This window comes from Heterocephalus glaber, unplaced genomic scaffold (genome assembly GCF_053883595.1).
Source record: "Heterocephalus glaber isolate CG9 unplaced genomic scaffold, H.glaber_assembly_v1.0 deba00001781, whole genome shotgun sequence".
Taxonomy (NCBI): domain Eukaryota; kingdom Metazoa; phylum Chordata; class Mammalia; order Rodentia; family Bathyergidae; genus Heterocephalus; species Heterocephalus glaber.
This window is the reverse complement of record NW_028258467.1, coordinates 11,761,599-11,776,627: the sequence shown is the minus strand read 5'-3', so window position 1 is coordinate 11,776,627 and position 15,029 is coordinate 11,761,599. Positions and strand designations below refer to the sequence as shown.

Here is a 15,029-nt window from a genome sequence, read left to right as displayed (position 1 = left end):
CCACTCTTCTCACCTGCTGTACTACCACGGGGATTGTCTCTGCTTGCACTCTCGCCACATTCTCTGTTCTATAGTTTAAAGAAAAATAACAGAAGGGCGTTGTTTTGGACCAAGCTCCCACACAGCGCGGCATAAAAATCGAAAAGGAGCCATTCATGCTAATGTTCCACTTCACCAAGCTGAAACTAAGCTGTTTATCTGACCTTCTAGAAAATCAGGATTATAGAGAGAACAGCCAAATTTCCCAAGCAGGTCAGTTTCAATTGGCATGATAATGAAGTTCCCTCTGCCTTGATCCTTACACAAAAGAAGTAACCTGAAATAACTGGATTCTAACGAATCCATTATTTTCCTATTATACTGTTTCCTTATCTGCACCTCTCAAAGAAAGTAACTTTAAAATGACCACTCTACTCTTTGTTTTTGTTTCTGTTTTCTTCAAGCCCTTTACTTGGACTATGAGAACACTTACAGTATTTTGTTTTATGAAATCAAGTGTTGCCTGATTCTAGAATTTAAAATAAAGCCAAAAAAAGAAAAAAAGTTATCCAAATCATAAACCACTGCAGAGGCTAGAGATGTAGCTCGGTAGTAGAGCACATGTTAAAATCCACCTACATCCCACATTACATTTAATATGGGGGATAACATAATTGTATGTATTGGGCAACAGGTGATTGGCTGATACCATATTGTCATCTAAAAATTTGTTTTGAGACAGGGTCTCACTATGTGGGTCAGGCTGGCCTTGAACTCACTATGTAGTTCAGGTTGGCCTCAAATTCATGAAGATATTCCTGCCTCAGTATTCCAAGTACTGGGATTACAGGCATGTACCACCACAGCTGGCTAAGACATTTAAATTTTATTTTGATTTTTGAGGACTTTTTTTTGTATTTTGAACACATACTCTTGCATGTATATGTATATACCAGTGTGTATATATGTGTGTGTGTGTGTATATATATATACACACACATTACAAGTTTCAAACTTTTTATAAACCCTTAAAAAGGTCAAAGACTTCTACTAAGTATGGTGGCACACACTTGTAATCCCAGCTACTTTAGGCTGAGGCAGAAAAATAACGAGCTTAAGGCCAGCATGGGCAACTCAGCAAGACTCTGTCTCAAAATAATACATGCATGCATACATAGTACATACACATACACACACACACACACATACATACATACATAAGCAAGCCAGCTGTGGATGTAGCTCAGCACTCTCTGGGTTTGATCCTCAGTGTCAGAAAACAAAGGAGGTGTGGGTGGCAAAAACCCAGAGTGCTCTACTCACAGTTCCCAAAAGATAAAATAGCCTTGGCCTATGGTCAACTTGTCATGATTCTATTTTGAACTGTATAATTCTTTGACATGGTAGGCCATGCTGTGCACTGTAGGATGTTTAGCAGCATCCCTAGCCTCTTCTCCCTAGATGTGTAGCATCCCCTAGTTATTACCATGAAAAAAATGCCAAATGTCCCCTGGGAGTAGCATTGCAAGCTAAAATATGGAACTCCCAGTTCAATGTGAAGTTCAGATAAACAACAAATAATGTCTAACAAAAGACAAAATTACAACAGTTTAGTTTAAAGGCTATAATTGGCTTTTATTTTTAATTCTGGAATCAGGGAATTAGTAATCTGATGGGCCAAGCAGAAGAGGTTGGTTTTATAGACTGAGGAGGGGTGAAGAAAGAACAACAAAGAACAAAAAATGGACTGGTCATTTTAAAGTTACTTTCTGTGTATAAGGCAGGAACAGAAAAACAGACCAATAAAAAGAAACTAATTGGTAAAAAAACAAACAAACAACTGACTGGTTAACATCAGGTTAGTTTTGGGCTGGGGATTTAGCTCAGTGGCACCGTGTCTGCCTCACAAGTGCAAGGTCCTGAGTTTGATCCCCGGTACCAAAAGAAATAAAAAAATAAAAGAAATGAAAAACTACTCAGCCTCAAAGTGAGCGCTGGACAAGCCACCAGCATGAGGGCGAGGAAGCTGGAGGCTCAGAGATTGTCCAAGTCACAGTTCTTATTGTCTGTGTGTTCATTTTCCACAAAGACACACCCACGGGCCCCAGATCAGCACTAAGTTACCAGATCCAGAAAGCCCTGCTTTCCTTAACCCTGGAGGAAGGAAGAGAAAGCCCATGAAGCAGGCTACAGAATACCTCTTCAGGGTTGGGGAGGAATGAAACAGTAACCTGGCAGCAGCAGCAACAAAAGTTTGGTCCACAAAATAGGAGGCAAGAATATGAGCAAAAAGTGCCCAGGGCTCCAATGGGACCGGAAGTAGCTAGTTACAGCAGGGAAAGCGTAGTGGGAATAGCAAGTAAGTTGCTGATTTTAGCTGTTCACGTTTATCTGAATTTTTGTCTCCCCCCCCCCTTCTGGTGCTGGTAATTGAACTAGCTCTCATACTTGGCCACTGAGCTATACCCCAAGTATATGGTTCATTATTCTTTCTCCATACTCACATTTAAAGACAACTTCCTCCTCGCAAGCACAAGGTCCTGAGTTCAATCCCCAGTAGCGGGAGGAAAAAATAAAAGAAAACTTCCTCTATCAGTTGCATTACAGTTTACTATTTTATATACCTACTTTTAAAATATGGTGGAATATTTTTCATTTCTTCAAACAGAAGTGTAAGGGCTCCAAACTGTTGAGAAATGACTCAGGATGTTCATATTACTTTTTATAGGAGGTGGGGGTTTTTGGGTACCAAGGATCAAACTCGGGTCCTTGCGCTTACCAGGCAGGCAGCATAACCAATGAGCTAAATCCCCAGCCCCTTTGTTTATATTACTTTTTAAAATTTCTCCCAGGTGGTTAAATTAATTACTTGCAGTTATTAGCTCTATTCAAAAATCTTCACCTGCAGGAAATTCTCTAATATTTAATTCTCACAAATTCATTATTGGACAAAAGCCTAGAAATATTAGTTCACTTTAGTATTATTTATCATTGTGGAACAAAAACAATCTGCAAAAGTCTGACAGTATTATTTCTGCCCGGTAGGTTTATATCTTCCTTTTCAGTCTATTAATTTAATACTCCATAACCCTTTATTAAGTCTTCTAAGAATTATTAAGCATTTTCCCTGGCATTCAATCCAAGTATAAACTCATCTTTTTCCCACTTTTCTTTAGTAGCAAAAAAATTAAAATAGACTATCCAGATCTTCAAGAACCTTTATTGACACAATAAGAACATTCTAATATTCAGTTTAGATACCTGCTATTGAAGAAATTAAGTGAACAGGGAATATTTTCCCTTTGGTTTAGTAGTTTGTTTCAATTTTAAAATCTATAACCCTTAAGCAGAAAGCATTCAGATAGAATGATGCATGAAAATTTCACAATGAAACCTGAGCTCTACACATAACTTTATTTCATTTGTTCCATCTCTGTTCAAATTATAGACTTAAAAGCTAAGTATTATTCACAAGGAAAGGAATCTCATCTTTCACACTCCAAATTAATTTCCCAACAGCTACTTACTACTCCCATTACAGCCTCAAAAGTTCAATTACAATAAGCTGTTATAACAACAGAGCTATAGAACAATGGAAAGAGACCTAAAATACAGATGCAATAAAATCAGAAAGGGTGCATGTAGTCTCAGCATTCTGGGAGGCTGGGGAAGAAGTATTACAAGTCCAAGCCCAGCCTGGGCAACTAATGACTTATCATGACCTTGTCTCAAAATTTAAAGGAAAAAAAAATTTTTTTAAAGGACAGGGATGTAGCTCAGGGCAAAGGCCCTGGGTTCCACTCACAATACCACAAGCAAAACAAAAAACAACAACCAAAGAAAGAAGGGGTAGTGAACAAATTCGTTCTGATCCCTGAGCTCCAGAAAGACCTTTAGGCCCAGGAGTACACACAGTCACTAGCCACATGACATCTCATCTGTGACAGACTTTGTGGTAGTGGTCCCATAAGATTATAAAGAAGCTGAAATTTTTCTATTACCTTTTGATGTCATAATGTCATAGCAAAAACACTACTCATGTGTTTGTGATGATGCTAGTGTAAGACAAAGTATTGTGCTGCTAGTCTCATAAAGAATAACTGCCCATAAAATTATTGACAGTGCATAATACTTGATAATAAACAACTGTGTTACTGGTTTATATATTTACTCTAACTATACTTCTTTTTTTCAGTATTGGGGATTGAATTGAGGGCCTTGCCACTGAGCTACATCCCTAGCTCATTCGTTCATTCATTCATTCATTCATTCATGAGACAGTCTCAACTAACTTGATAAATTGCCTGGGCTGGGTTCGAACTTGCTATCCTTTGCCTCTGCCTTCCTGAGTTCTGGGATTACAGGCATGCACCGCCACACCCAGTTTACTCTACTATGCTTTTTATCGTTATCTTAGAATGTACTCCTACTTTTAAAAACAAGTTTATTTTTTATTAGTGTATGTTTATGCTCCTTGTGTGGAGTTGGTATGTGTAGTCAACACATCTTACTCTTTTAATTCACTTTTCCTCCCCTCCCTTCATCTTTTGATTCCCTTCCCATTTGAGAAAGATCTACCTCCCTACTTCCTATTATCGTTTATTTTGTTCTTTATTTAAAATTTGGGTTTCCCATATAACAGTAACAATGTGATATTTAAGCTTGTGTGTCTGATTTATTTCACAACTTTATGGTTTCAAGGAGCATACATTTACCTACAAATAACTAGTTTATTTTTCTATACATCAGAGTAGAATTGTCTGTGTGTAAATGCCACCTTTTCTTTATCCATTCCATCTGTTGATGGACATATAGACTGCTTCCAAGATTTAGCTATTATGAATCGTGCTGCTATAAACATGGGTAGTATGCATGTAACCCTGTAATATGATGTCTTTAACTCTTCTGGGATGATTACTAGAAAGGGAATATCTGGGTCAAAGGGAATTTTTGCTTTTAGTTTTTTGAGGACTCTCCATACTGAGTTCTAGTGGTTGTACTAGTTTACATTCTCACCATCAATACAGAAGAGTTCCTTTCCTCCCAGAAAGTGGAAAGTTGGTATTTTGATTGGGATTGCATTTAAATCTGTATATCAATCTTGGAAATATGGCCATTTTGACTCTGTTGGGGGATATTTTTCCACTTTCTGATGTTCTCTCTGATCTTTTTCAGACTACTGTAGTTTTCTTTGTAGAGATCTTTCACTTCCTTAGTTAGGTTAATTTCCTTTTTTTTTTTTTTTTTTTTTTTTTTTTTTTTGGTACTGGGGATCAAACTCAGGACCTTGCACTTGCGAGGCAGGCTCCGGAACCACTGAGCTAAATCCCTGGCCCCAGTTAGGTTAATTTCTAAGTATTTAGTTTTCTTTGTTTTTCTTAGTATTTTTTCCTAATTTCCCTATCAGTGAGTTCATTAATAGTGTACAGGAACACTACTGTTTGTTTTTTGAGACAGAGTCTAATTACAGAGTTCAGGTTGGCCTTGAACTCACTATGTAGTCCAGGCTGGCCTCAAACTCACAGCAATCTTCCTGCCTCAGCCAACATACCAGGCTAATGCTACTGATTTTTGTGTTGATTTTGTATCCTGCTGCATTACTGAATTTGGTTATTAATATTAAGTCTTCTGGTGGATTTTTTTGTTTTTTGTTTAATTTTTGTTTTCTGAGGCAGAGTCTCACTATGTAGTTCAGGCTGGCCTTGAACTCACTCTGTAGTCCAGGAAGACCTCGAACTCTCAGCAATCTTCCTGCCTTAGCTTCCCAAGTGCTGGGATTATAAGTGAGTACCATCATGCGGCTGGGTCTTCTATGTTGAGGATCATGTCATCTACAAATAATGATAATTTGACTTCTTCCTTTCCTATACATATCCCTTTTGTTTTTCCGTGCCTCATTACTTATGCTAATATTGTGAGTACTATGTTGGACAGGAGTGGTGATAGTGGACATCCTTGTCTTGTTCCTGCTGTTTTTTTTTAAATTGTATTTTATTGGCACATTTTAGGTATACAATATAATGACATTCAGCATTGGAAATTTGCACCTTTACATAATCTCTCTTGGTTCTTATTTTTCCCCCTTCCCCTGCCCTCCCTTCAACCCCTCCATCCCTCCCTATTTACAAAGACTTTGTTTCCATTTTTTCATTTTCTCATATTAATTCCATTCCCTTCTTTCCTTGCCCCTACTCCTCCCACTTCCCCTTCCCCTTTGCCCCTTTTCTTCCTACTTCACATTATTTGTTCCTGCTGTTAGAGGGAAAGCTTTTCATTTTCTCCATTTGATATGATGTTGGCAGTAGGTTTGTCATAAATGACTTTTATTAGATTGAGATATACCTATTTTCTTCAGTGTTTTCATCATGAAAGTGTTGGATTTTCCCCGAGGATTTTTCTGGATCTCTTGAGATGATCACGTGATTTCGGTCCTTGCTTCTGTTTCTGTGATGTGTTACCTTTATTGACTTGTGTATGTTGACATCTTTGCATCTTTGGTAATCCATGAAATATACTTGGTCATGATGTCTGATCTTTTTGATGATTGGTTGCCTTCTGTTGAGGATTTGTGTATCTATATTAATTAGAGAGATTGGTCTATAGTTGTTTTTGGTGATTTTTTTGGTTGGATCCTTGTCTAGTTTTGGAATCAGGTAATGCTAGCTTCCAGGAATTACTTTGGGAGTATTTCTTCACTTTCAATTTCATTAAGGAGTTTGAAGAGTACTGGTGTTAGACCCTCCCTGAAGTTATGTAGAATTTAGCAGTAAATCCAGACCTGGGCTTTGCTTAATTGGTAAGTTGTCTTTTTTTTTTTTTTAAATCACTGCTTAAATTTAATTGCTTGTTATTGGATTAAGGATTTTTAAATCTTCTTGATTCGGTGTTGGTAGTTCACATGTATCTAGGAATCTATCTATTTCTCCTGAATTCTCCAGTTTATTGGTGTACAGGTTTGTGAAGTAGTTGTTAATAATCTTTTGGATTTTGCCAGGGTCCACTGTGATTTTCACTTTTCTCATTTCTAATTGTATTAATTTGGGTCTTTCTTTTTTCTTTTTTTGTTAGATTGGCTAAAGCTTTGTTTATATTTTTTATAGAAGCAACTCTTCGACTGATTCTTTGTATTGATTTTTTGGTCTCAATTTCATTGATTTCTGCTCTGATCTTAAAAATGTCCTTCCTTATACTAGGTTGGGGTTTGGATTTTATTTTTCTAGGACCTTGAGGTAATTGTTAGGTTATTTATTTGGGCTTGTGTTGTTTTTGTGATGTGGGCATTCACAGCTATAAACTTTCATCTTATGTCTGCTTTCATTGTGTTCCATAAGTTCTGTTATATTGTATTGGCACTATAACAAGTTTTTGTAAAACAATATGCCAGGTTAACTGACAGCAGCTTCATAATATATTTTGTGTTTACTGTGTTTCTTGACTGAATCATTTTCTTGTGTGCTCGATTCTCATGTTTTCTCCATCACAGCCTCTAAGCAGTATGTTATGCCATCTCATACACTATCTAGCCCAGGTAGGTAACAGGCTATATCATCTAGGTTTGTGTAAGCACACTCTATGGTGTGGACACAACAAAACTGCCTAACGACTTATTTCTCAACCTATCCCTGTTAAGCAAGGTGTGACTGCACATTCTTAAAACAAATGTATAAATGCTTGCTGATCGCTTCTCAGCCTTTTGGCTAAGATCAAGTGTAAATGCTTGCTGAACTCAACTACGGACCAATTCAACATATTTTTCAAATTTATATTCTTAATTCCTTCATTGACTGTATCCAGGCAAATTTATTTCAGTCAGGACAGGAACAAGTTTAAATCCACAAGAAGAAATTAGTGGACTTCAGATCAAATAAGCCACATGAGCCCCAGATAGCAAAAACACAACTTTAATAATTTGAAATTTAGTTTTAAGCTTGCTTACTCAGTATTAATAAATCTTAACTGTAAGACAGGATCTTGCTAAGTTATCCAGGCTGGGCTCAAACTTGTGATCTTCCTATCTCAGCCTCCCAAATAGCTGTGGTCACAGACGTGCACCAGCACTCCTGAGGTGAATCTTAATGTTGCCCCCCCTTTTTTCACTTATGCTACAAAAATAATGAGAAGTCACTTGGTTAATGATCTCAACAACAAACTTTCAGCCCTCTGACTATACATGCATACATGCTTAGAAAATGAGGCAATATTTAGAATTCAGTAAGTGATGAACACACATAAACAGATAAGGACAATTTGTATCTCAATCCACATACAATGGACCCCTGATTCACAAACTCAATCAGTTCCCAAGATCTGGTTGTAACTCAAGTTGGCTGTAAGTCAATACAGCTGTGATCTGGATGTTTACCTGGGTACGTGCTATAGATAAAAAGAGGCAAATGAATCTTCCATTAACCTAATTAACCCAAGTTGTTCGCATGTCAGGTGGGTCGTAACTTGAGGGTCCACCATAAAAGTACAAATCTTAGATTTTCAAGCTGGATATGGTGACACACTCCCAGAAGTCCAAGCTGCTTAGTGGGCTGAGATGTGAGGATCACTGAGCACGCAGGTTTGAGATAAGCCTAGGGCAACATGGGGAAACCTTGTCTCAAAAAAATTTTTTAGCCAGGGATTTAGCTCAGTGGTTCTGCCACCTGCCTCGCAAGCACAAGGACCCGAGTTCGATCCCAGTAACCCCCCCAAAATTTTTTTTTAAATCTTATATTTGCAATAAAGACTTAACTAGATAGAAAAGATTACAGGATATAAATCTCATTACCCTGATATATTTCTCACAATAATCCCATTCCACCAATAACAGATCAGCCAGAGACATTTGCTGCACTTAATTAAAAGCCATTTATTTTTCATACATACTAACTCATATCACATCAAAAATTTTATATATACATACAAAATTTAAAGACATAAACATTTAAACACATAAAATTTGCACTTATAAATGAAGCAACTAGTGTTGCTTTTACAACACTTTCCACCCAAAATATGAAAAGAGCATTTTGGTCCCATGGCTTAGAGGAATAAGACAGTGACAGAATTAGAAAATGAACAAATAGAGCTTTTCATCAAGAATATTAAAATGGCAATGTTCAGGCATGGCAGGCTCTTGACCAAGTATTGGACTGCAGTATAGAAATAAATAAGAGCACTACAATAATCTCAGCTCCAGCAGGCCTTTGCCACTTACAGAAACCAACACTTGGCCCCCAAACATTGGTAGAAAGCATAACATACACATCCCAGCAATTAGCAACCTGAGGAAAAGGAAGTCAATTTTCCTGCTATTTGGCAATTATTTGGCAACTGGATGGATGAATTTGCATTTTGGGATTGTATAGGGTTTCATGTCCTATGGAGTAGACAGAGAGGAGGAGGAACAAGTCTTCCCTCACATATGATTTCAGGAGTCTGAGAAAGGAATATTCACTGCAAGTCTAGAACAGATGTGAACAGGTAGACTCTCAGACTTCCTCACTGTATGCACCATGAAGAATTCACATATGTGCGGTCTATCCAGTGGCTTGAGGAAGGCCCAGCTACCATGATTCCACCCAAGTCTTAAAGACCAATACCATGGTCTTGTAAAGCTGGGGAGAGGCATGAAATGATGTTCTTCTGAGGGCAATATGCAAAAGCCAGGGAACCAAAGCTAAGTTAGAGCTGTGAAAAGCTCAAGACAGGACAGCTGCCTGCACACAGGGATGACAGAGATCAAAGGGGGATCAGTCCATACTTCGCAGAACCAGTCAGAGACAAAAGGTGACAGGCAAAAAATCCACAAACTACTCTAACTCATTCAACAATGTTCTTGAGTTTCTGCTCTGTGCTAATACTGTGCCAGACACCTCGGATACAAACATGAATAAAAAACGTTCTTCCCTCAAGGAGCTCACAGTGGCTAGGCACGGTACCGCATGCCTATAATCCCAGCTACTCGGGAGCTGAGGCAGAAGAAGTGCAAGTCTGAGGCCAACCTGGGCAGCCTACTAGTGACTCAGTGAGGCCCTGTCTCAGAAAAAAGACTGGTAAAGTAGCTCTTTACCAAATCTGCCAAGGCTCTGAGGTCAATCTCCAGTATACTGAAAAGTGGACAACATAATCCAAGGTGAATTGGAAGTCTTCTGCCAAAAATATAACCTCCTCTTTCCACAAGAACTCCAGAAAAATCCACCCAGAGATAAGTTTTCATTAGCAAGTACAAAAAAACAAAAACAAAAACAAAAAAACTAGAAAGGCTGTCCTTCACATCACAGTAAATTAGCTTAATAAGCCTACTTTTCTAACACTTAGCTGAAATCAGCCAGATGAAAATAGGATTTGTAAGAGGCAAAGAAAAGAAATGAAAACTCATTTGGAAAATAGAGCACTACTGCCAGAGAGAACAAAGGCCAGGACACTCACAAGAAGGAGAGGAAAAGGGGAGGCACCATCTTCTCTACAGTGAGGCTGAACAGGTTGAGGACTCTGATCTCTAACCCATAACCATTATTCTGCCTCCCTGCAGTGTCTGGGTGATCCAGGTACAGCCAGTGGGGAAGGGGTGGAAGACCTAGGTTTTATTTTTGTTTGGGGGCTTTATTGTTGCTGTCTGTATGTTGGACAGTGAACCCAGGGCTACCATGCTCTAATGTGCAGTGACATCCCCAGCCTCAGAGAAGGAGGTTTTGCTTGGGAGTTGACAGAGGAAGAAGGAAGAAATGGATGAAGGAAGATTCAGTTAAGGAAAAACTTATAAAGAACTAGAAAGACAAGCTCTTATGCACATATGCCAAAAATATTGCTCAGTTATTAATAACTCATCTGTTTTCTTAGCTAGCTACTGTTCACATCTCTTTACATGTTCTTCATCTTTAAAACTCAAGTACATTCTTTGTCTTTAAACATGAGATTTTTCTTTTCACTTAGGAGCTGCTGACAATATTAAAAGAAAAAATTTCCAATAGTTTGGGTCACATTTTCAGCAATTTAGTTCCCTTAGACTCTGAGACTCAGAAGTAAAACTGGATTAAATGTAGCCAGTACAAGGTCAAAATCTTCAGGCACAGAAATCCATTAACTTTTTAATACTCTCAGAAGATGGACCTAATTTCAAATGAAAGTTGCCTCCAGAATATATTGGTAAAGCATGTTCTAGACATAATTTGTTATGGCAAACACTCTGTAGAAATTCACACAAAATTCCACTGAACTTTTTAAAAGTAAATTGCCCATGTAACAAAAATTTTTCTTTAGTTTTTGGTACCAGAGATTGAACTCACAACCCTGCACTTGCAAGGCAGGTGTGGTGCCACTGAGCTAAATCCCTGGCCCACAAAAAAAATATATATATATATATTTTTTGGTACTGGGGACCGAACTCGGGTCCTTCCGCTTGCAAGGCAGGCGGCGGAACCACTGAGCTAAATCCCCGGCCATAAAAAATATTTTTGATAGCTATGAATAAATCCTAAAGCATGATTATCTTTGGAAGAAAAACTGTAATCAAATGAAGCACATAGCAATGATGTATGACTTAGGACCTGTAGTTCCGGGTAATCCAACTCTATTAAAGACACTATCCACATTTAATTTGGCCAAGTGTAGTCAACATTGTTGATGCAAAGCCCTATTTAGATGCAACCCAAAATACCAAAGTTAATTTTCTTTATGTATAGTTTTTAATGCAAAGGAAATAAAATTTACTTTCCTTCAAATCATTAAAAAACAAAATTACATTAATGAAGTACTGTAATATGAAAATATTTTCTTCTTTAAACCTTAACTTTTAGTATCTGTAATTTCTTTCATTCATTAAACAGTTTCTTATTCTGATCCAAACAGCATCAATACAAATCAGGTAATAATTAAATTTTCCCAAAGCATCCTTCATTTGTATGAATCCCTAATTGCCCAATTTCACTAATAGTATAGTAGGCAAATGATCAATTACTTTATTTACTAAATCATCCTACTGAACAGATTGAGAAAAATACAAAAGTCTTATAAAAAGGCCCTCCAACTTGGTTCTTAAAAAATTTTAAACATACACTGACTCTCAACCTGCCTAATTCTTTCTCACAAAATAAACTATGATACAGATAAAAGAGAATAACTTTTATTAATTTTCCTACAAATGAAAAAGACTAAGGTGCAAATTATTCACAATTTATAATTACAGGTAAGCCACACAGAAGCAGCTACATTTTTCAAGTTGAGGAATGGTGAGTGGAAATTCTCCTCTAAGGTAAAGCTAAACTGTTTTTTTCTTTTTCTTTTGTTTCTTCTTTTTTGTGTGCTGGAGGTCAAACCCAGGGCATCGCACATGCTAGGCAAACACTCCGCCACTGAGCTACATCCCCAGCACTTAAATACTTTCTCTAGCTCTTTGCTCTCTCCTTCAAAACCTCATCTCGTTTCTGTTGCATCCATTTATAAAGCTGGAAAGATCTCCCCCGAACTGAGAAATCATTTCTCAGCTATCTGAGTAAGGGGTACATCTCTGAAACTGCAAATAGAAACCAGGTGTCCAAAAAAATTGGCGGGTAGTACTTACTGTAATTACCCTGCATAGACATTTTTTTTTTGGTACCAGGGATTGAACTCGGGATCTTGAGCTTGCACAGCAGGCACCGGAACCACTGAGCTAAATCCCCGGGCCTACATAGACTTTTTGATGATAAAATTTGTCTTATGTAGAATAAAATAGCTTTTCTATTGTATTAACTACTTTAAAAATAATGTAAATAACACATTAGAATTCAACATCAAGAAAATTCCTTATTATTGTCCTAACGTAAAATATATTAACATCTATTACATTTAAATAAATTATACTTAGAAGATACATGCTTATGATTTCTATAAATATATTACAAATTATATAAATTACATGCTCAAAAATTTAGATATATATTCTTAAATTGATCTTAAATATAAACTCTCAAGATAAAATAAAGAGTTCAGTGCTTCACATCTTGAAATCTGGAGAAAATGCTATTGGAATTTTGAAGTAATTCTGAGGTGAAATTTGCTGATACTTCTTGAGGTTTTCACATAACTTTATATATATTTTTGTATTTATTTTTTTAAACTTACTTTTTTGTGAGATAGGGTCTCACTCTGTTGCCCAGGATGGTCTTCAACTCAAGCAATTTTCCTGCCTCAGCCTCCCAAGTAGGTAGGGCTACAGGTATGTGCCACTATGCCTAACCAGTCCCATATTTTTAAACCTGCTGGTATTGGACACACTGAATGAATCTGAAAGATTGGGTCAACTTTCTCGTGTCTCATTAAAATACAATGATTTATATTTTATAAAATATAAAGATTTATGTATTTATTTTGGTACCGGGGATCAAACTCAGGTCCTTGCGCTTGTGTAGCAGGCGGCGAAACCACTGAGCTAAATCCCCGGCTAAAGATTTATTTTAATTCTTTTTTTTTTTTTTATACCGGGGATTGAACTCAGGGCCTTGCACTTGCCAGGCAGGAGGCGGCTAAATCCCCGGCCCTTAAAGATTTATTTTAAAGCACTGAATTTAAATGTATAACATCTATGGGCTGAGGGTATAGCTCAATGGTAGAGTGGTTGCCTAGCATGCACAAGGCCCTAGATTCAATGCCCCAGCAACACCCCCCCCCAAAAAAAGAGAAAGAAAATAATGACAGCAGTATGAAATTTGAGGAAACTATTTTCCCTGGTACAGTATGAATTTCAGTTTTTCTTCCCAGAGGGAGAAAATTTCTTCCTGTTTTTCTTTTTTTCAGTGCTGAGGATTCAACTCAGGGCCTTGTGCATGGTAGGCAAATGCTCTACCACTGAGCTACACCCTCAGCCCAAATTATTAGTTTAGTTTTGTTTGTTTTTTGGTACAGGGAATTTAACCCAGGGCCTACATGTCCAGCCCGTTTTAAATTTTTTATTTTGAGATAGGGTCTCACAAAGTCATTCAGTTGCCCAGACTGGGCTCAAATTTGTGATCCTCCTGTCTGCCTCACAGAAAAGGTCTCAATAAGTTGCCCAGGCTGGACTTGGATTCCTCCTACCTCAGCCTCCCAGTGTGCTGGGATTACAGGCATGCACCACCATGCCCAACTCCAAATTATTATTTTTAGAACGTTTATTTAATACCATTGATGCCAGGCATGGTGGCACACCTGTAATCCCAAAACTGGGGGAGGATGAGGTAAAAAGAACAGGAGTTTGAGGCCAATCAGGGTGACTTAGAGAGACTGTGTGTGTGTATGTGTGTATGTGTGTGTGTGTGTGTGTATGTGTGTGTGGAGTCATGAAGAAGTCAAATATTTTCTTCTGTATGAATATGCTCAAAACTTTAAAAATTAATTAAAAGTACTCTATATTGATATTATAAAAGTAGAAGACATTGATAAAATATTTCCTACAGAACACATCAATCATACATCATTCTTTTTTGATGATTAAAAAAAGTACTTACAGAATTTTAGTGTTAGAATAATAAATTATTGCAGAGTATTTTGGGGGGAAATCTTATTCAATCTTGTCCTTGGTTAAATCTTAGGGAAATGGAAATTTTACTATAAAGACTATTTCTCCAAGGCAGGAGGATCGCTGCAAGTTCAAGGCCAGCATGAACTAGTGAGGCCCTGTCTCAACAACAAAATAAAACAAGACAAAACAGGGAGAAAACTATAAGGACTATTTCTGACATAAAAGCTACTCTGATCCCAAACTGTTTAAGAGATAACCTGAGATTTTAGAACAGAGATGTAAACAATCAGAACTGGGTTTTCCTGAACTCAATTGGCATATTGAAATATTTGAATATAAGTATTTATTAATAATTCTAAAATGCCACTTTCTCACTATTGATATTTTTAACCAAAGTATCAGAGAAGTGAAATTATATGAGAAGTAAGACTTTCAGACTAAAGGGAAAATATTTGGTTAAAATTTAAAATAATAACTGGGCTGGGCATGGTGGTGAATGCCTATAATCCCAGCACTCGGGAGGCAGAGGCAGGAGTATCACAAGTTCAAGGCCAGCCTGGGTTACTTAGTGAGTTTAAGAACT

General features: G+C 37.4%; 1 long non-coding RNA gene across 6 annotated transcripts in view; it reads left to right on the top strand.

Annotated features, from left to right (window-relative positions):
• LOC110345769 (uncharacterized) overlaps window positions 1-12,273 on the top strand; it is a 57,322-nt gene extending 45,049 nt beyond the window's left edge. For all 6 annotated transcript variants that reach the window (XR_002389371.2, XR_015447933.1, XR_015447932.1 and 3 more), the window contains one exon: window positions 12,155-12,273. This is a non-coding gene — a long non-coding RNA (uncharacterized LOC110345769). The remainder of the gene's footprint in view (window positions 1-12,154) is intronic.
• Window positions 12,274-15,029: the final 2,756 nt, after the last annotated feature.